The sequence below is a fragment of the Mustelus asterias genome, unplaced genomic scaffold (genome assembly GCF_964213995.1).
Source record: "Mustelus asterias unplaced genomic scaffold, sMusAst1.hap1.1 HAP1_SCAFFOLD_155, whole genome shotgun sequence".
In the NCBI taxonomy this organism is placed as follows: Eukaryota; Metazoa; Chordata; class Chondrichthyes; order Carcharhiniformes; family Triakidae; genus Mustelus; species Mustelus asterias.
In genome coordinates, this window is record NW_027590175.1 from 234,045 (window position 1) to 255,012 (window position 20,968).

The 20,968-nt window shown below is 48.0% G+C and overlaps 1 protein-coding gene and 1 non-coding gene across 2 annotated transcripts in view; one reads left to right on the forward strand and one right to left on the reverse strand.

The window, feature by feature from the left end:
* The window catches only part of LOC144485143 (uncharacterized), a 158,370-nt gene that overhangs the window by 128,914 nt on the left and 8,488 nt on the right, over positions 1-20,968 (forward strand). The gene's annotated exons all lie outside the window — the stretch shown is intronic.
* Positions 3,642-3,713, reverse strand: trnaq-cug (transfer RNA glutamine (anticodon CUG)). Its single transcript has one exon. It is a non-coding gene; the product is annotated as a tRNA-Gln (tRNA).

Below are 20,968 nucleotides of genomic sequence, written 5' to 3' on the forward strand. Positions count from 1 at the left end.
CTGTCTGACTTCCTGAGTTTTTCCAACATTATCACATTTCATTGCAAATTTCTGATCCGCTGTTAGATGGCGATGAAAATATATTTAGTTGACATGCTTTTTTCAATGCTGGCTTTTTGGTCAATGGGTATGACTCTCGGTTTGGGTGTTAAAATCCGCAGGCTTGCGAGGGGTCCCTGGTTTAAATCCTGGACAAGCCCTTGCTTTGTAATGGACAAGTCGTGGATTTTGTTAGTTTATTTCCCGTGACATGGCGGAATTGGTTCACATGGGACATGATTTGAGAACCTGAGAACACACTGAAAGGCTTCCCATTGTCTCTGTCTACACTTCCCGCTGTCTCGGGAAAGCAGCCAGCGTAATTAAGGATCCCACGCACCCCGACATTCCCTCTTCCACCTTCTTCCATCCGGAAAAGATACAAAAAGTCTGAGGTCACGTGCCAACCGACTCAAGAACAGCTTCTTCCCTGCTGCTGTCAGACTTTTGAAAGGACTTACCTTGCATTAAGTTGATCTTTATCTACACCCTGGCTATGACTGTAACACTACATTCTGCACTCTCTCGTTTCCTGCTGCATGAATTGTATGTTTTCTCTGTATAGCGCGCAAGAAACAATACTTTTCACTGTATGTTAATACATTTGACAATAAATCAAATCAAATTCTGTTCGCACAACACACTCACAGAGGATCCAGATATTTGCAAAAGGTGACAATGCTTGCAGACATTCATTTAATACTTATTCACCCATTCAGAGGACACCATGCTTGTGGGTTCCGAGAGTTGTTTTGTGTATATTGAGTTGTGGGTGATTGCTTCTCTCTCTGTCCCTGTCTGTGCCTTTTTGTCGCTGGAGACCTGTCTCTGACTCTTTCACTTTTCAGTCTCTCTGTCTGTGCATCGATCAGTGTTCCCTCTTATGCTCTTTGCACCCTCTATTCTCTCGCTGTCCATGTTTAACCAACGTTCACTGGATTTAATCCTGTGATGAGGCGGTTGTGCGGGGAGGAGAGAGTCAGTTGGATGGTTTTGGGTTGAGAGGTGGTCAGATGGAAAAGACTGAAAATGGGGCGATGGTTTGACTCTGGGCATACTGAGACGCTGTTTGCCCACCGGGTTGGAGTATGTAGATCAAAAATATTAAGGCGAAAGATGTAAGAGGAGTTTGCAATGTTTGGAAGGAGATACAGCGAAGAAGTGCAAGATGTGAATGCAGTTGTTGATCATTGAGAGGAATGCATTCGAACCTCAAAGATTCTGCCGGTTGATTAATCGTCAACTTTCTAATTGGAATAAGCTGAGATACCAGATGGAAAAGCCATATTTGTCTCCATGCATTTTATTATATGGAGTGCCAGTTCTGATATGTGTCCGTCTAGCTCAGGGTCGTGCATTCGAGTCCCACGTTGGGCTCTGTTTTTACTGGGTTCAGTTCCAGCAGTGTCGCCGTTCAAACTGAACCTTTCTCCATCCCGCTTTGTTTTAAAGTTTATTTAGTAGTCACAAGGAAGGCTTACATGAATGAAGTTACTGTGAAATTCTCCTCGTCGCCGGACTCCAGCGCCTCTTCGGGTCAATGCACCTGACCAGCACATCTTTCCTATTGTGGGATGAAACACTCGCAGAACGGGGAGAACGTGCGAACCACACACAGATAGTGACCCAAGCCGGGAATCGAACCCAGGTCCCTGGCGCTGAGAGACAGCGGTGCTGAGCACTGTCCCACCGTGCCGCTCTATGAATTTCACAATTACCGCTTTCATGAGTTAAAGCGATCTCTGCTTCCCTGGTAGTCGAAGAGTTTAGTGCTTAATTCAGCTCGAAGTTTTCTTCTCATTTTGCACGAGATTGGAACCAAGATCTGGGAGATTGTGTCAGTGGAAACAATAATCATCCCCATTGCCATTCAGTCACTCCAACCTTACCCCCTGTCACAAAGTCATAAAAAGAGTTCTTGCCCTCATTTTGTCATTCACTCTGTAGTTACTTGTAAATCATTAAATCTCTATCTTCTTCCATTTTGGATATAACGTCAGCGACCCGAAACATTCACTTTGTTTCCCTCTCCAAAGACGACGTTTGACCTGCTGAGTGTTTCCAATATTTTCTGTTTTGAAATGGGATTTTCAGTAACTTCAGTGTTTCTTTTTCTAGTTCAATGTGGATTAGTTTTCTTGGACTGAATGTTCCCTGTTTAAATCGTTAAAGGGCTGAGGTATTAAAAAATAAGATGCAAGAATGTGTCACCCTATTTGACATAAAATGAAACAAAATGAGGATCAATCATTCCAAAAGATGTTCCTAATTCAAAATATCTTTTGCAGGGGGTCCACCTCCGGGTGCCATTCACTCACTCATCTGTCCCAATTGAAACAAGAAGTCGGACGGTGAGAGTCCAGATTGCTCAGCGTTACACCAAGGAAACGACAGCACTCTGACCTATGACACCAGACCTTGCTCCCAAAACACACACACACACACAGACACACACACTTGCTCAATAATTGCCAGTCTCCAGTCGAATGGTTGCTGTTGTGTGACACCAACCGCTTCTTTCTTTCAGCAGATGATTTAAAGAGTAGCGAAAGATGAAAAAAAATTGCTGATGTCGGCACCTATCGCCAGAGGCTCAGCATTGTGCAGTGTAATGGAAGTTGAACTGGCTGACAAATTGTCCTCCCTATTCCTGCTTTATGAGGAACTGAAATAAAAGATCCATCGACAAATCAATCCTCAACAATGGCAAAGAAGAGCAAGGGTCCGCCTAAATTTAAACTCGGTTCGCTGGATTCAGAGTGGTCACCATTAGACCAGAGGACCTACAACATAGCAGCCGGCTGCAAATGGTCACTCAAAGCATTTGACCCACTTGATGTTGCTGCCGCATTGAATGAAAAAGGTCACATGTTTTGAGTAACCATTTGCATCAGGTGGCTCTGTTCCTGTTTCTGTGGTGTGATGGTGGGCACTCTGGACTCCGAATGCAGTAAGCGGAGTTCAGAACTCGGTGAAAGATTGTTTTTATTTGCTAAAGACGATGATGAGTTTGCTGAAGCGCATTTCATTTTTAATTCTCAGAAAGTGGAAAATTAAACACTGAGGAAATTTCAGCAAATTCCAGCGCAATCACACTGCAGACGATGCAGCGAATGACTCACCTGGCGTCATTGCATCAGCTCCAGAGAACACAAAGGGCTGAGAAACAGAGACACCACAGTGGGCAGGGGGTCCACCGACATGTGTCACTCATTCACTCATCTGTCCCAATTTAAACCAGAATTCGGAGGCGAGAGGCCAGAGTGCGAACCATTACACCATGGAATCGACAGCAGTCTTTTCTCCAAAACGCACACACTCTCTTTCTCTCTCTCACGCACTCACACACACATTTTGCTCAATAATTGCCAGACTCCAATCGAATTGTTATTGTGCAACACCAACTGCTTCTATCTTTCAACAGAGGAGTTAAAGAGTGGCGAAAAGGTGAAAAGCACTGATGTTGCAGGCATCTGTCGCCAGAGGTTCAGCAATGTGCATTGTAACAGCAGCTGAACTGGCTGACAAATTGTCCTCTCGATTCGGACTTGGTGAGAAAATTAAACGCCCTTTAGTCTATCCATCATCTGCAAATTAAAGCAAGGCTCCGCCGAAATTTGAACTCGGATCGCTGGATTCAGAGTCCAGAGTGCTCACCATTACACCACGGAACCCAGCACACGGGCGAAATCTGAAAATGGTCGCTCAGTACCTGTGCCAATTTGAACAACAGGGCAAAAAATCAGTCCCATTGCACAATTCCGTCAATTACCCACAGCAATTCATATTTACATTGCCGTTGCTGATTCCTCCTGCAAAAATGAGTAAGCTACCTTCAACTGCATTATATTTCACTGTAGCTCACCACGTTTAAAGAACAATGTTAGCATCGAACCTTTACAAACCTGTTGCGTTAAAAATGCTGAACAACATCAGCATATCACAGCTCTGCTTTCGTCACACTGGAAGCCAGTGTGAAAATATGAACAATTTAATGTCTTAACAGGGAGGAGTGTATGAATGTCGATAATTTACACTGTGCACATTCCTGTCATCAGTATTTGGGAGAATCAGGAAGATGAGATCAAGGTGATCCAGTGGTTCGGGTTCAGCCCTTTCAGGGTCGCAGACTGGCTTCGATATATTAAGATTTAAATGTTTTGATAAAGAAACCTGCAATACTTTCTGCTCTAAAGCAGCTCTGCCAGAAACAGTGGAGTGAGATTTGTATTTTTGCTTCCGAGTTGGAAATGTCATATGGGCATCAGGTCAGTTCGAGAACCAATGCTGATAGTGAAAGATAGTGATAGCCTGCAAAGCGCTGACGATGGAGGTGTTGATATAAGGTAAAATCTGGGTGGTAATGGGTCGATTTAACCGTTTGCACTGACAGAAATATCACTCATTTCTGGATAAAAATATCGTGCTGAATGACACGAAACTTCTCACTGAATTTAGCAGTAATCTATTTGATTTAGACTGTTTCCAAGCAATCTGCATTCAGAAAGCAGTAACTGTGAGATTAACAAAGTGGGATAGAGGAAGACTCAGTTTGATTGGTGACGCTGCCAGAGGAATGGAGAGCTGGAGTTCACCCAGGAAAGCAGCAAAGTTTAAAAATAATGAGAACCAGCCAATGTTGCCCTTGTCCATCATTCCTTGTTTCAGTTAATCCACCCTGTTATGCTGTCTATCACAGACCTTCCCTTTTAATCTCTTTACTGATAGCCAAGTTCTGCACACATGAGGACGGCCTCAACCGGGATATTGGGTTCATGTCACACTATCTGTAATCCCCACAGCTTGCCTGGACTTGCAGAATTTCACTGGCTGTCCTGTCTGGAGACAATACACATCTCTTTAACCTGTCTTAATGGTCTCTCCACTCACATTGTTTGTACCTTTAAGACTTGATTAGCTGTAAGTATTCACATTCCAATCATTATTCTGTAAATTGAGTTTGTGTCTTTATATGCCCTGTTTGTGAACAGAATTCCCACTCACCTGAAGAAGGAGCTTAAGGCTCCGAAATCTTGTGGCTTTTGCTACCAAATAAACCTGTTGGACGTTAACCTGGTGTTGTTAAACTCCTTACTGTGTTTATCCCAGTCCAACGCCGGCATCTCCACATCATGACAATTAACCTAACCCACACATCTTTGAAAAGGAAAGCGGATCACCAGGAGGAAACCCACACAGAGAGGGGGAGAACGTGAAAACTCCGCATATACAGTAACCCGAGAAATTGAACCTTAGTCACTGGGGTTGTGAGGCATCAGTTCTAACAACTGTCCCACCGTTTCGTCCTTTCTACTGCATTCAATTTTACTGCAGCCAACTGCATTCAAAGGGCAGTGTTAGTATCAACCTGTGATTAAATTATGTTGTGGTAATTCTGCTGAACAATATTAATTTATCACCGTTAATGGACCGTGGGTTCCAGCTACACGTTGAGCGCGATTGTTTTTAAACTTTGCTGCATTTCTGGCTGAACTCCAGCTCGCCATTCCACCAGCAGTCTCACCATTCAAACTGAGTCCTTCTCCATCCTGCGCTGTTAATCTCACCGTTACTGGTTTCTGAGTGAAAACTGCCTCCATTTCACTGGAGGTCAGAAAGTTTGCTGTTTAATTCAATTAAAGGTTTTCTTGTCACTGAGCCCGAGATTTGGACCCTGATCTGCACGATATTTGTGTCAGTGGAAACAATGAAATCCACCCCATTATCAGCCAAATTTTACCCCGCATCACCCTCTCTATCGTCAGCGCTTTCTCGCCCATCGCGTTTTAAAAATTCTTGACATGTGACATTTCCAATTCAGACACAAAGGAGGAAACCTCCCTGATACTGATTGCGATAGAACTGGTGCTGACCCGGAAGTAACGCGGGATTGTTGTTCAGGGTATAGCAATAAATCGACATTCCATGACCGGGAATCGAACCCAGGCCGCGGCGGTGAGTGCGCCGAATCCTAACCACTAGACCATCAGGAAAGTTAATACGGATACTTTAAAACACTAATTCATACATGGACCACCTGCCTTTTATGTTATTTTGGACATTTTATTCACCAGAGCAAGTTTCTCCTTCAAAGTTTAATGTTTAGATCGAACACAAGCGACTGTTTCAGCAAATGAAAACAGCGAATTCTGTTAGTTGGAACATGAAATCGACAGTGAGGTGAAATAGTCCCGCAAGCTGCCATGTGACACTTTCAATTTCCAAAACCCACCAACTCCATCACTGTGGCTCCTGTGAAACTTACAGGGTAACACGCGGCAGGCATTCATCACGGAGAGCAAGTGATACAAGCCATTTACGAAATACTATCATGTCGCTTCTCTTCCTGTTTCTGTTCTCCAGCTTCCTCTGACCGTCCAGCTCCCAGGGTCAATTAGCAGCTTAATGCAGACAGAGACAAGTAGTGAGCCCGAGCTATACCTGGAAAGCAGGGGCAGGGAATGTAAGACACACGGTACTGAGAGGAGATGGAGTTTAGAGATGACAGTATAAAGAGATCCAGATATCTCATCTTCCTGATCCTCCCAGTCACTGATTACAGGAATGTGCACACTGCCAATTACCCACTGTCACACTCTCCTTCCAGCCTTCAACACGGAGTTAAGTTTTGAAGTTTTTGAAGTATTGCTACAGTTGTTCAGGGTTTAGCAATGCTGCCTCACAGCGTCAGGGACCCCGGTTCATTTCCGGCCTCAGGTGACTCTCTGTGTGGAGTTTGCACGTTCGCCCCGTGTCTGCGCGGCTTTCCTTTCAGTTGTTCCGCTTTCCACCCACAGTCCAAAGATGTGTGGATTTAGTGATTGGCCATGCTAAATTCCCCCTCAGTGTCAGAGGGGTTAGCAGGTTAAATACGTGATGTTGCAGGGATTTGACGGAGGTGGGATTGTTGTCGGTGCAGGCTCGGTGTACCGAATGGCCTCCTTCTGTGCTGCAGGGAATCTATCATTCTATGAATTTGATAGGGTGTATGCTGAGACATTATTTTCCCTGGCCGTGGAATCTAAGACTTTCGCAGTAACTTCATTGCAGTGTTAATGTAAGGCTATTTGTGAAACTAATAATGAATAATAAATGAATAAACTTAAATAATGTTTTGATTCTAATTGTTAAGTTTAATGGTATAATGGAAGCAAATTTAAATTACGTGTAATTTGTTTGAAATCAATATGCATTAAAGAATGTTGATAACACCGGATAACATTCCATCCGGTAACACTTGATGGATATATAGATGTACGAGACACGTGTTTTACACAGACGGTGGTGGGTGCCTGGAACTCATCGGGAGATGCAGTGGAAGCAGATACGATGGTGAGTTTTAAGGGGCGTCTGGACAAATACATGAATAGGATGGGAATAGGGGGATGTGGTCCCCGGAAGGTTAAGGGGTTTTAGTTCAGTCGGGCAGCATGGTCGGTGCAGGCTTGGAGGGCCGAAGGGCCTGTTCCTGAGCTGTAATTTTCTTTGGTCTTTTGTTCTTATATATTTAATGACACCTCCGGGCCCATTGCCAACCCGCAACTGTTTGCCTATGAATGCTGATGGGGTCAAAACAGTGAAAACTACGTCTCTGGGTGGTCTTAAACTGATGTGGAGATGCCGGCGTTGGACTGGGGTGAACACAGCAAGAGTTTTAACAACACCAGGTTAAAGTCCAACAGGTTTATTTGGTAGCAAATACCAATAGCTTGAGAGCTCATTTCCACTCCATCTGACGAAGGAGCAGCGCTCCGAAAGCTAATGGTATTAGCTACCAAATAAACCTGTTGGACTTTAACCTGGTGTTGTTAAAACTCTTGCTGTGGTCTTAAAATACCAACATTTCAGTTAACAGCTGAACGCGCTGACTAATTGTGCCACAGAGACTGACAAAACAGCTGCTAAAGATATTCTAAACCAGGGTGCCAATGACCCAAATTCTATTTCTGCAAAACCTGTTCCAGAACTACAGCATGACCGCAGCGTTTACGATTCTATATAAGTCTCTTTGGTTATGTTGATCCCGCAGAATCCCGCAGGATATAATACTTTCCACTCAATCACAAATAACATCATTCACAGCTGCACCGCCTTCCCAACATTGTGACCCATTTCCCTTAGGATTTCTTCCAGTATTTAATATTTTCCTGGTTTTCTCATCATTTTGAAATGAGATTCTCTTCAATGTACAACACAAATGGAATTGCAAATCTGACGGACAAACAATGGAAAACAATTCACTGGGTAACAGAAATCCCACAGTGCTCATTTCCAGATTCACAACACTCAGCTTTTCAGTCAAATGAACGAATTTATGACTGAAAAGTTTGGAAAGTTGGTAAAAATATTGTTTGTGACTTACTCGGGTATTGTGTAAATGCTGTTTGAATATTCAGTGAGCGCACTATAATCGATCAACTTTTTGATGAGCGTTTGGTCGGTGCATTGTTATGTTTCACCCCGTTTGGAGTATCCTGTGTCCCAGGGATGGGCAGGAAGCCGCTGATTGAAGCTGCAGTTGCCGCTTTCTGCTGGCAGCGGATGGATGATTGGAGAGTGCGTGGTAAGATCCTGCTGCTTGTCCCTGTCTCACTCGCTGTGGAACTGGGGTAGAGAGAATCATTGATCGTTTTGTTTCCCCGTCTATGTTGCATTATAGGAAGGATGTGGAAGCATTGGAAAGGGTGCAGAGGAGATTTACCAGGATGTTGCCTGGTATGGTGGGAAGGTCTGATGAGGAAAGGCTGAGAGACTTGAGGATGTTTTCGTTAGAGAGAAGAAGGTTAAGAGGTAACTTAATAGAGGCGTACAAGATGATCAGAGGATGAGATAGGGTGGATAGTGAGAGCCTTTTTCCTCAGATGGTGATAGCTAGCACGAGGGGACATAGCTTTAAATTGAGGGGTGATAGATATAGGACAGATGTCAGAGGTAGATTCTTCACTCAGAGAGTAGTAAGGGCGTGGAATGCCCTGCCTGCAGCAGGAGTGGACTTGCCAACATTAAGGGCATTTAAATGGTCATTGGATAAACATATGGATGATATTGGAAAAGTGTAGGTTCGATGGGCTTTAGATTGGTTTCACTGGTCGGCGCAACATCGAGGGCCGAAGGGCCTGTACTGCGCTGTAATGTTCTATGAATCAGGGCAGCACTTACTCAGTTAATGGTAGGGCGTTGAGGAGAGCTACAGAACAAAGAGATCTAGAGGTACATGTTCATAGCTCCTTGAAAGTGAGGTCACAAGATGGACAGTGGTGAAGAAGGCATTCGGCATGCTTGGTTTCGTCGGTCAGAACATTGAATACAGGAAGTGGGACGTCTTGTTGAAGTTGTACAAGACATTGGTAAGGTCACATTTGGAATACTGTGTACAGTTCTGGTCATCCTATTATAGAAAAGATATTATTAAACTAGAAATAGTGCAGAAAAGATTTACAGGGATGCTACCCGGACTTGATGGTTTGAGTTATAAGGAAAGGCTGGATAGACTGGAACTTTTTTCTCTGGAGCATAGAAGGCTGAGGGGTGATCTTATAGAAGTCTATAAAATAATGAATGGCATAGCTCAGCTGGATAGTCAATATCTTTTCCCAAAGGTAGGGAAGTCTAAAACTGGAGGGCATAGGTTTAAGGTGAGAGCGGAGTGGTACAAAAGTGTCCAGAGGGGCAGTTTTTTCACACAGAGGATAATGAGTGTCTGGAATAAGCTGCCAGAGGTAGTAGTAGAGGCGGGTACAATTCCGTCTTTTAAAAAGCACTTAGGTAGGAACATGGATACGATGGGTACAGAGGGATGTGGGCCAAATGCAGGCAATTGGGACGAGCTTCGGGGTTTAAAAAAAAGGGTGGCATTTACAAGTTGGGCCGAAGGGCCTGTTTCCATGCTGTAAATCTCCATGAAATTGTGGTCAGTGCAGATTCGATGGGCCGAATGGCCTCCTTCTGCACTGTAGGATTCTATGATTCTATTGATCATAAGTCTGACGTGTCTAGGTCATGAATGTGCACAATATTAATTTAGTGTGCCCTTAAATGTCAGCCATCTCCTGGAGAAAACATCCCTTTAATTGTGAACATTAGCAAAGAGACCATGCTTCATCCAGACAAATAAATGAGTCAAGCTGAGGGAGCAAAGGATGTCAATGTCTTTAAAAAAGAGAGACAGACAGACCTGGGCCAACCTTTCCAGAGTCTGCAGCCTCCCTGGATTCACTTCCTTTCCCTTCAGTTGCTGCAAGTCCCCAATTTCCCCCAGAATGAGAAAAGAAATGGAAAGGGGGAGAAAAGAAAGTGATTTACTCACAGATGTTGGCCTCTTTTTAGGTCAAACCAAATAAACAAAGCCAAATTAAGTCAGGACAAAGTAAAAGGGGCAGCTCCCCAAAAAAGAGGGGGAACAGCCCGAACAGAAATCAAAGTTCAAAGGAAACTTAAAGACATCAAATTAAAATGTGATTATTAGGGTCGATAATGCACCCCAATCCCTGCGGTGCCCAGCGGGCGGGGAAGGTGTCAACCGCGCCCGTGGACACCGCATGCTCCCTCTCCAGGGACACCTGGCCACGAATGGAGCCGCGGTAGAGGGGAAGACAGTCAGGACGGACGGCTCCCTTGATCGCCCGCTGCCTGGACCGGTAAATGGCGCGTTTCACCAGGCCCAGGAGCAAGTTCACGAGGAGGTCGCCATCCCGACCCTCCCCTCTCCGCACCGGGTGTCCGTAGATCAGGAGCGTGGGATTGAAGTGCAAACAAAACTTTAACAAAAGTTTCTTCAGGAAAACATAAAGGGAGTGCAGCCTAAGACACACAACATAGACATGGTCCACGGACTCCACAAGGCCACAGAAGGGGCAGTCTTCGGAGCCCGTGAACCAGTGAATCCTACGGTTGTGGGGGGGGGGGGGTGGGGTGGGTGGGGGGTGGGGGGGGGGGGGGTGGTTGGGGTGGTGAGGGGGGTGGGGGGGAAGGCTGGGGTGGGGGGGTGGGGGGGCGGGGCTGGGGGTGGGGGTGGGGGGGGTTGGGGTGGGAGGGGGTTGGGGTGGGTGGGGGGTGGTTGGTGTGGGGAGGGGGGTGGGGGGTGGGTGGGAGGGGGTTGGGGTGGGTGGGGGGGTGGGGGCGTGGGGGGGTGGGGTGGGGGGGTTGGGTGGGGGGGGGTTGGGGGGGGTGCGGTTGGGGTGGGGGGGTGAGGGGGGGTGGGGTGGGGGTTGGGGAGCAGCGTCGCGAGGCGACCGTGTTCCAGACAGTGAGGAGGTCCTGGTTAAAGACAGGCAACTCCTGCAAGGCGGTCGAAGCACGCCCCAGTTCGATATGCAGGAGCTGCCCGTCATAATTGAGGTTGTGCCATTGGTGGAAGAAATACGTCGCCATGGCACACCATTGTGGAGGGGGCTCAACGTAAAGGTACCTCTGCAGGGCCTGGAGACGGAAGGTCGCTATCTGAGTGCGGAGGCACACCAGACCTTGTCCGCCCTCCTCAAGCGGGAGATGCAGAACCGCAGCAGGGACCCAGTGCAGTCGATTGTCCCAGAAGAACTGCACGAGGGACGACTCGGTGGGAGGCACGAGGGAGACCCCGCCTCGCTCTGGGCAGACTCCAAAAGTGCCCCCGTGCCCACCACCGAGCCGCTGACCTCCTCAGGGCAATCACCCCTCGACTCCGAGTCCCCCGCCGCAGGACGTACGGCGGGCGGCACGGAGCCGCCAACTCACCCCAACCCCTCCCCGATCCCACCCCCAGGATCGGTGGAGGAGGGGTTCCCCCCGGGCTCACCTTCCCCGGTTTGCAGGCCCGCGTGCAGCGGCGACTCAGTCCCCCGCTCCGCCCCAGACGCTTGGACACCCCCGAGGTCCGGTACAACCTCCGGATTAAGGTCGGGGATGTCCAGCGTCCAAGGCCGGGACGGAGAGGACGAGTGGACCATTTCCTCGCCGCCGCCGCACGGGGACACGAACACTGGGGTGTTGCCCCAGTCCCCCGGCATACTAAAAAAGAACTCCGGGTTGTAATCGGCTGGGTGGAACGGATACTGAACCCTCCCTCCAGGACCTCCTCCCGGGTCAGGCAGACAAATGGAGAAATGGACAAAAAGGAGTAGACATGGCGGAGGGAGGGGTACCAAAGGTCAAGCGGGATCGGCACCACCCCAGACCTGACCTCCCCCAGTGGATGGAGGTGGGGGAGGAGGGGCTCACCGGGTAGAAAGGGCGGGACGTTCGAGATGATGATCTTATGGGCGGTGGCCTCCAAAGGGTCCACCACCAGGAACGTCCCGCCCACCGTGAGCCCCCTCTCCAGGGCGAGGTGGACCGCCCGCTCGGCCTTCAAAAAGAATACGGCCCGGCCGTACATCTTAGAGGCCGCGACAATGGCTCAGGGGCCAACAACCCCAGCCATTGCCTTGACACAGGCCTCGATGGACATGTCGGGGTGGGCATAGCACTTTACACCGAGCTGCTGCGTGAGCAACGAAAAAGGTGGCAGGGCCTTGGGAGCGGCGGGGGCTCTGGTAGCTGCCACGCCCACATAGGTGGACCGAGGAGGCTCTGCCACCGGCGATACTGGCGATGCCGCCATAGTAATCAAGGGAGTGCTATGCCCACCCCGAGACTGCCCAGATGCACGGCAGGGCGTACAAAAGGAGGGAAAAATAAGGGAGGGTAGGGTAGGTGGATGGGGGTCTAGGTGCTCTCTCCCCGGAGCGAGAGAGGGAGAGAGGAGGTCGGAGGAGCAGGAGGGAGGACGAGGGACAAGGCACGGAGGGGGGCCGGTGCCCCAGTCAGGGGGAAAGAGGGGAGGGGGTGTTAGTGTTGGGGGCAGCAGCAGTGGGTGGGGGACTTTACTCCTCCAGCCCTTTCGGGCGCAAACAGTTCAAGTCCGGGGTGTCTTCACCACCACCACCCCCCGCCCCCCTCACTGCAGATGGAAAAAACAGTCTGAATTTACTTCACCGCCCCCTCCCTTTCAGGCACCAACCTTCTGATGATGAAGGCACCAGCCCAACCACTCAGTCCCTAGATGTTGAAGCGTGCAGTCCTCCCTCCCATAGATGGGAAGAAAAAAGAAAGAAAGTTACTCCGTGTCCTCTCTCCCTCTTTCCCTCCAGGGAGAGAGCACCCTCCAGTGGACGGACGGACGGCAGGCAGGTAGGCCAGACGGCAGGCAGGCAGGCCAGACAACAGGCAGGCAGGCCAGACGGCAGGCAGGCAGGCCAGACGGCAGGCAGGCCAAACAGGAGGCAGGCAGTCAGGCCAGACGGCAGGCAGGTAGGCCAGATGGCAGGCAGGCAGGCCAGACAACAGGTAGGCAGGCCAGACGGCAGGCAGGCAGGCCAGACGGCAGGCAGACAGGCTGGCGAAACGGCAGGCAGGCAGTCAGGCCAGATGGCAGGCAGGCAGGCCAGACAACAGGCAGGCAGGCCAGACGACAGACAGGCAGGCCAGACGACAGGCAGGCAGGCCGGACAGCAGGCAGGCAGGCAACAGCTCACCTTCCTCCCCCTTCCCACTTTCAGATGCTGGAATGAACAAATTGACATTTCTTCCCGGTTTTGATCCGGGGACCTTTCGTGTGTCGGGCAAATGTGACAACCACTTCACTACAGAAACAACCTCTCTGATGTTGGAGACAGGAGGAAGTTTCAGTCTGTCTGAAGCTCAATCTTCATTCACGCAAAGCCAGCGCTCTGATCAGCTGGAGGACCAGAGTCCATCCCGTCCTCCAACTCTTCCTATTAGTCAACACCTTCGAAGGTCAGGGGGTGGGATCTGCCCTGCAATTCGCAGCTTCCCCCTCCCTTGGACATGCGCAGACCTGGACCGGGGGGAGGGGGAGATCACCGAGCAGCTTCTCGCTCTGGCCGGAGCCGTCAGCCGGTTGCCTGGAAACCTTGGCTCGATGTGGTGTAGGGGGAGGGGAACAATGGGTGGGGGCGGGGCTCCCGGGTCCGCGCGCCCGGGCCTGCTCACTGGAACCCGGAGACGTCACCGCGGAGCACAGTGATTCCTATTGGCTGATTCAAGGATGGCTCCGCTGTGACGTCACAAAGGGGAAGTTGGCCAATGATGATGTAATTTAAACAATGCCTGAGATCACTTCACTTCTTGGTCAGACCCCCTTTTCAGTCCAGTGCTACTTGGAGTTTACCGTCAATTCAACAACTATTGGGTTACAAGTCCCTCACAGTTCTGATCTCAAATTTATGATAAAATAATTTAAATAATGCATGAGAACGCTTCTTAACTAACTACCGACCACTGTTTGTTGATTGATCAGACCCCCATTTTACAGATTCGGGAATCTCAGCCACTGAACACCAGCCCGTCCTGGAATAAGTTTAATTCTAACTCATTCTGAGTAAATATTCTCACCAGGTCCTCTGTCGGGGCCCTGCCAAGCAGCTTTAATAGTCCGTGATTGCAGAAACTGAGCAGTCACAGGAATGTGGTCAAGATAGTCCAGTCCCATAATGCCTCACATTCAATCTGTAGTCCTTCAATTATAACAGAATATGTGGCTGTATGTAGCTGCCTCGGCCATGATCAGCGCCAACACTGCCTTCCTGAACTGTTACAATGCCTAAGGTGTAAGTACACCCACAGTGCTGTTAGGGAGGGATTTCCAGCTACACATTCCACACTTCCTCTAGACTGTGGGTGGATACGAGATTGATACATTTCATTCAACTGCACTCAAGCTGAGTTATTCAAATCCCTTTATTGTACGGGACAATATATTCATGATTCCTTTAAAACAGAAATTAAACATTCCCATTTGATTTCAGGTATTAACATATTCTGTTAGTTTGTTCTTTATTGTCAATGTCAGGCTGGGGATTGTTCCTCTTGGAGAAAAGGAGGTTGAGGGGAGATTTGATAGAGGTGGACAAGATTCTGACAGGTTTAGATAAGGTGGACAAAGAAAAGCTGTTCCCATTAGCTGACGGGACAAGGACGAGGGGGGACACAGATTTAAGGTTTTGGGTCAGAGATGCAGGAGGGATGTGAGGAAGAATATTTTGATGCAGCGAATGGTAATGACCTGGAACTCGCTGCCTACGAGGGTGGAGGAAGTGGAGACAATAAACAATTACAAAGGAAATTGGATGGGCATTGGGAGGCTTCAAACAGAAATAGTGACTCTGAACTTCCTAACATCCTGTCACTCTGTGATCCTTGTGAAATTTGAAACCAGGTATTCACAACAAGACTGAAAGAGCATCAGCCCACTGGAGGCAAAGTCATGAGACCGGCCAGTCCAGCAGAAAGAAACCCTCCGACCCTCCCCATTGACCAACTGTGAGAATGAACAAAATGCAGTCCTGGATGTAATTGAGGGCAGAAACAATAACAGCAGAATCCAACCCCTGGAATCACTCGTGAACTTTTTGGTGTCTCAACAGATGGGATGAAAGACTGAATCTCTTCTCACACACAGAGCAGGAGAACGGTCTCTCCCCAGTGTGAACTCGCTGGTGTCTCAGCAGCCGGGATGAAACTTTGAATCCCTTCCCACACTGAGAGCAGGTGAACGGCCTCTCCCCAGTGTGAACTCGCTGGTGTATCTGCAGGCCAGATAACTGACTGAATCCCTTCTCACACTGAGAGCAGGTGAACGGCCTCTCCCCAGTGTGAACTCGTTGGTGTCTACGCAGGGTGGATAAATTCGTGAATGGCTTCTCCCCAGTGTGGCTGCGCCGATGAACTTCCAGCTCTGAAGGGGCTCCGTATCCCTTCCCACAGTCCGCACATTTCCATGGTTTCTCCATGGTGCAGGTGTCCTTGCCTCTCTCTTGGGTGGACAATCAGTTGAAGCCTCGTCCACACACAGAACACGTGTCCAGTCTCTCCCCGCTGTGAATGGTGTGATATTTATTCAGGCTATGTAACTGGTTAAAGCTCTTGAGTCTGTGAACTGGAACACTCTCACTCGAGTGTGACAGTGTGTTGGTGCTTTTCCAGTCACACTAATGTTTGAAATCTTTTCAAACTGACAGACCAGACAACAATTTCTCCTTCAAGATACAAAGGCCGATGATATTCAGGTCCCAAGGAATATGACTCTGTCAGATCTAGATGTGACGTTTGAGATTTCAGCCTGTGATTCCTCTTTCAATATCCTGTAAAACAAGTTTACAGAAGTCATCAGTGTCAGTACAGGATCGAAATTCAGAACAGACAATTCTAGTTTCTATGGAACATTCTTTCCTCTCTCCAGACTCGAAACATTGGCTCTTTTCTCTCTCCATCTGGGGGATAGCGTGGGAAATGATGCTGCGGTAGATCAGCCAATTCTCAATGAATGGTTGAGGCAGTTCGATGGGCTGAATGGCCAACTGCAGCTCCTGTTATGATTTCTGAGTCGTGGACAGGAAGCAGTGAGCGTGGATCTGTCAATCAGCCTCAATCAGCACCTTCAGGAGAATTGGGAGGGTGAATATTAGATACAGCAGAGTGAGAATGGAGGGAGAGTGTGTGGGATGGAGATTCACAGCTTTTGGGAATGAGAGGGGAAAAAATGTTCATGAGAATCATAGAGTTCTTACATCTTATCAACCGTCCCTGAGCCTTCACAATGAGGACACTCTTATCTCTGACTTGTCTGTGCTGCTGGCAGTCTCACAAAGCAGCTGCCTGTGTGTTAATACAAGGGGCCCTGCTCGGCAAGTTTAATGCTCCATGGCTGTGTCTTTAATGACTGAATAACTATAGGAATATGGTCAAGTCAGCTAAATCACATGATGCTTTATATTACGGTTAGTAACTGCCCATTTTGTTAACATAGCACATTTGGATATATAAATACAGATAAAAGCAAAATATTGCGGATGCTGGAATCTGAAACAAAAACAGAAAATGCTGGAAAATGTCAGCAGGTCTGACAGCATCTGTGGAGAGAGAATAGAGCCAACGTTTAAAGTCTGGATGACCCTTCATCAGAGTTCTGACAAAGGGTCATCCAGACTCGAAATGTTAGTCTATTCTCACTCTATAAATATATATACGACAGCTGCCTCAGCCTTGGCCCACTCTAACACATGCACGAAGCAGGGCTGACTATGTGGAAATGCTCAGATTAAAGTTTCCTGCCTTCTCTTTAACAGCGAGTGAAAATGTTTATCGGCTTGCAGACCTTCAAAGGAGTCAGTGTCTGCTATTTCAGCATGAACAGGCTAATCTTCACCGACGTAGGCCCCAGAACATTCTGCTTTTCGGCCTTCACCAGAGGGTGAGCAAGACCAGATTTCTCCATAACAAATACCAAAGGCGAGATATGGGGATATGCTATGCAAATAAAAGATTAGCAGAAGTCAATTTTGAACGCGAAAGGGCGAAAAGCTAGGATTTAATTGGCGAATATGTCTGTCAATGAAGTATTAGAAACATTCCTGGTTTCTGATTTGCTGTAATTGACTATTATTGCCAAGTTATTTTTCTGTAACATCAGAACCACTTGCGGGACAGCTGCACAGGGTTTCTCCTTGTGCACAAGTTATTAAAGGCCCCACATTGGATTGTGCGTGGTGTCCAGTGCTGTTTGTACTCAAGTTGACTAAGAATGCTTAAAGTTGCTGGTACCCAGGATCTCTGACAACTCTCCCTAACCAGACCTTGATTACCCAAAGGTTGGCCAAATCCTCTCCAGTAACTTACCCGCCACTGTTGTCAGGTTCACCGGCCTGTAATTACCAGGCTTCTCTTTGCAACCCTTCTCCAACAATGGAATAACATTAGCCACACTCTAGTCTTCCAGAACTTCACCGGTGGAAAGGGATGAAGCAAATATTTCTGCAAGAGCCTCTGCAATTTCTTCCCCAAACTCCCACAAGATCAGAGGATGCACTTGATTAGATTTATTACTGTCACATGTACTAGTATACAGTGAAAAGAATTGTTTCTTGCACACTATCAAGACAAGGCATACAGTTCATAGAGAAGGAAAGGAGAGAGTGCAGGATGTAGTGTTACAGTCATAGCTAAGGTGGACAGAAAGATCAACTTAGTGCGGGGTAGGTCCATTCAAAAGTCTGATGGCAACAGGGAAGAAGCTGTTCTTGAGTTGGTTGGTACGTGAGCTCAGACTTTTGTTTCATTTCCCAAAGGAAATAGGTGGAAGCGTGAATGTCCGGGGTGCGAGGGTTGATTATGCTGGCTGCTTTTCCGAGGCACCCGGATGTGTACACAGAGTCAATGGATGGGAGGCAGGTTTGGGTGATGGACTGGGCTTCATTCACAATCCTTTGAGGAATCCTTTGTTGAGAAAAGCATGGATGTTAGGGAACTTGAGGAAATAAATAGTGATGTCTTCAGGAGTGCACATGTAACAGAGAAGGAGGTGCTGGAAGTCTTAAAGTGCATCAAGGTAGATAAATCCCCGGGACCTGATGAAATGGATCCCAGGACATTGTGGGAGGCTAGGGAGGAAATTGTGGGTCCCCTAGCAGAGATATTTGAATCATCGATAGTCACAGGTGAGGTGCCTGAAGATTGGACGGTGGCAAATGTTGTGCCTTTGTTTGAGAAGGGCTGCAGGGAAAAGCCTGGGAACTACAGGCCGGTGGATGAGCCTCACATCTGTAGTGGCTGAGTTGCTTGAAGGAATTTTGAGAGACAGGATCTACAGGCATTTAGAGACGCAAGGACTGATTAGGGACAGCATGGCTTTGTGAGTGGAAAATCATGTCTCACAAATTTGATTGAGTTTTTTAGAACTTAGAACATAGAAAAAAATACAGCACAAACAGGCCCTTCGGCCCACAAGTTGCGCCGGTCATGTCCCTACCTACCTAGGCTTATATATAGGCTTACCTATAACCCTCAATCCTATTAAGTCCCATGTACTCATCCAGAAGTCTCTTAAAAGACCCTATCGAGTTTGCCTCCACCACCCTGACGGCAGCCGATTCCACTACCCACCACCCTCTGAGTGAAGAACTTACCCCTGACATCTCCTCTGTAGCTACTCCCCAGGACCTTAAACCTGTATCCTCTCATAGCAGCCATTTCAGCCCTGGGAAAAAGCCTCCGAGAATCCACTCGATCTATACCTCTCAACATCTTGTACACCTCGATCAGGTCACCTCTCATCCTTCGACTCTCCAAGGAGAAAAGATCTTCTCTGCACCCTTGCAATCATTTACACATCCCTCCTGTAATGAGGTGACCAGAACTGAGCACAGTCCTCCAAGTGGGGTCTGACGAGGGTCTTATGAAGCTGCATCATTATCTCCCAACTCCTAAACTCAATCCCTCGATTGATGAAGGCCAGCACACCATACGCCTTCTTAACCACCTCCTCTACCTGCGAGGCCGATTTAAGAGTCCTATGGACCCGGACCCCAAGGTCCTTCTGATCCTCTACACTGCTAAGAGTCTTACCCTTGATATTATATTTTTGAAGGGGTAACCAAGAAGGTAGATGAGGGCAGTGCAGTTGATGTTGTCTACATGGACTTTAGCAAGGCCTTTGACAAGGTACCACATGGTAGGTTGTCGCATAAGGTTAAATCTCACAGAAGCCAGGGTACGGTAGCCAAATGGATACAAAATGGGCTTGATGACAGAAGATAGAGGGTGGTTGTGGAGGGTTGTTTTTCAAACTGGAGGCTTGTGACCAGCAGTGTGCCTCACGGATCGGTGCTGGGTCCTCTGTTATTTGCCATTTATATTCATGATTTGGATGGGAATATAGGAGGCATTGTTATTAATTTTGCAGATGACACCAAGATTGGTGGCATATTGGACAGTGAAGGTTATCTAGGATTGCAACAGGATCCTGGTCAATTGGGTCAGTGGGCTGATGAATGGTAGATGGAGTTAAATTTAGATAAATGCAAGGTGATGCATTTTGGTGGATTGAACCAGGGCAGGACTTACTCAGTTAATGGTGGGACTTGAAGAGAGCTATAGAATAAAGAGATCCAGGAGTACAGGTTCATAGCTCCTTGAAAACGGAGTCACAGGTGGACAGAATGGTGAAGAAGGCATTCAGCATGCTTGGTTTCATTGGTCAGAACATTGAATACAGGAGTTGGGACGTCTTGTTGGAGTTGTAAAAGACATTGGTAAGGCCACACATGGAATACTGTATCCAGTTCTGGTCACCCTATTATAGAAAGGATATTATTAAACAAGAAAACGTGCAGAAAAGATTTACTAGGATGCTACCGGGACTTGATGGTTTGAGTTATAAGGCTGGATAGACTGCGACTTTTTTCTCTGGAGCGTAGGAGGCTTTGTAGTGACCTTATAGAGGTCTATAAAATAATGAGGGGCACAGATCAGCGAGATAGTCAATATCTTTTCCCATTCCATTGTGACCTCACACTCCGACCCATTCCATTGTGACGTCACACTCCCACCCATTCCATTGTGACGTCACACTCTCACCCATTCCATTGTGATGTCACACTCCCACCCATTCCATTGTGACGTCACACTCTCACCCATTCCATTGTGATGTCACACTCTCACGCATTCCATTGTGACGTCACACTCTCACCCATTCCATTGTGATGTCACACCCTCACCCATTCCATTGTGACATCAGGGCTTCACTCTCCGGTCACAATCCCTGCCGGTCTCCCACATGCAGCCTCAATGGCGGCAGTCAGCCCGGGTCTAACACTACAAGCTGCCGCTCCATTTGGTACAAAGGGGGGGAACCGGGAAGTTCATTTCCGGGGTTTGGGTTTGAACAACATGTTTACAAAGTCTCTCCACCCACCCGCCACATTTATCATTCCCCGCACACCGCCCTCTACCTCGTATTGATCTCGGTTCCGAGTCAAAACCGTCCATCCGTCGCCATTACCGGCACTGCGCATGCTTCAGGTCGCGCCCCCCATTCACTCCGATTGGTTGGAGGACCAGCCGCTCCCGCTCGGTCCTCCAGGCCCGCCCCCTCTTCCTATTGGTCCGAGCTGCCGTC